We start from the raw sequence: 1,483 nt of genomic DNA, 5'->3' as shown, positions 1-1,483 counted from the left end.
GGGAAGCTCAGAGCATAAGTCCTCAGTCACAGCTAAAGCATCTGCTTTTGCTAGGCGAGGACTATTAAGATAGCTGTGAACTAACATTGTAAAGTCAGCAAGCATTCCATCCAACATAGCTTGACACAAATTTAGGAGGTGCGATACTTCCAGAGCAAACATATTTAGCAAAGTAGCAGACAATGGACGGTCGGAACATATGTTAGGATTTTGCTCCATCAATGTTGTTTGATATTTAAGAAATGTACTTGTGCAGACGGCATATTTAGATACCGAGTCAAACTTCCTTCACAGTAGATGTTCGATGAGGAAGAAAACCATCAGTCTCCATGGAAAACAAGTACACATCAACCACCTGTGTATTAAAAATATTATTCAAAAACACATCATATTGGTGGGACAAAATATCTCCTAGCCAATGCCAGTCATGGGTGACTTTTAGGATGCCTTTGTCTTCAAGCATCACTTTGAGACTATTTCTAAAGACCTCTGGTCCCATGGTGAGTATGTCAAACAGGTGAACATGACTTCTTGTGCCCACCTGCAGCCCACCATAGCGACATATGTTCAGGCCAGAAGCTCCCAAGCTCAAGACCTGTTGGTGCTGGAAATGCAGAATCTTTCTTCTATTGTCTCTCTTTCGAACTCTTGGCCTCTTGAGTCTTCTACGGGTTCCACATTTAGAACATTTTGCCCCAAAAAAAGCCTTGCTACTCGCACAGCTTCACCAGTCTTCAAATCCTTGACTTTAATAAGGAGAACAGTGTGATCTGCATGAACACCAAGTAAAACTCCTTGAAATCTTCCATTAATGATTGTATTTTTGAGAGTCTTCCCAATAATACAGCTCAGAAAATGTTCACCAGAAGTGGACTCCATAAAGAAATGGTAATAAAATTAATGAAAATAAATGTCAGCCTTCTGCAGCTTCTGCTGTGTGAGTTAGGCGGGATTGCAAACATCGGGGAGCCCCAATAGAGATATTTTAGTGTTTGATACCTGTTCCTATCTACCAAAGAAGACTGTTTGGTACAGGTAAATTTCTGATGATGGATTACACCCAGCTCTAGATATCAGTTACCAATGCGGTCCACGCTCTGTCCAAGGGCCCAAAGCCTCCTCTTCCTGCTGCTGCCGCCTGTCAATTGTATTACACACTTCTGGGTGGGTGGCATTGTTGATGCACTACTTCGCGCTCTAGATGCCAGTTACCAATGCAGTCCACTCTCCATCTCAGGGCCCACAACCTTCTCCTCATGCTGCTGCTGCCTGTCAGTACTCCATTCACAAAAATAGTATGATACATTTCTGGGTAGCAATGACAATGCACTACACCTAGATCTCCATGACTCTTACCAATGCAGTTTCCCTGGCGATAGCTGACCAGAGGCCACACATTGTTACCGCTCTCGCTGACCCACACTCCATCTCTGGTCCTCCATCCTTTTGCCTAATGTGACCAGACTACTTGTCCATAACATTA

Source organism: Pyxicephalus adspersus, chromosome 4, assembly GCF_032062135.1.
Source record: "Pyxicephalus adspersus chromosome 4, UCB_Pads_2.0, whole genome shotgun sequence".
Classification (NCBI taxonomy): domain Eukaryota; kingdom Metazoa; phylum Chordata; class Amphibia; order Anura; family Pyxicephalidae; genus Pyxicephalus; species Pyxicephalus adspersus.
This window is presented reverse-complemented; position numbering follows the sequence as displayed.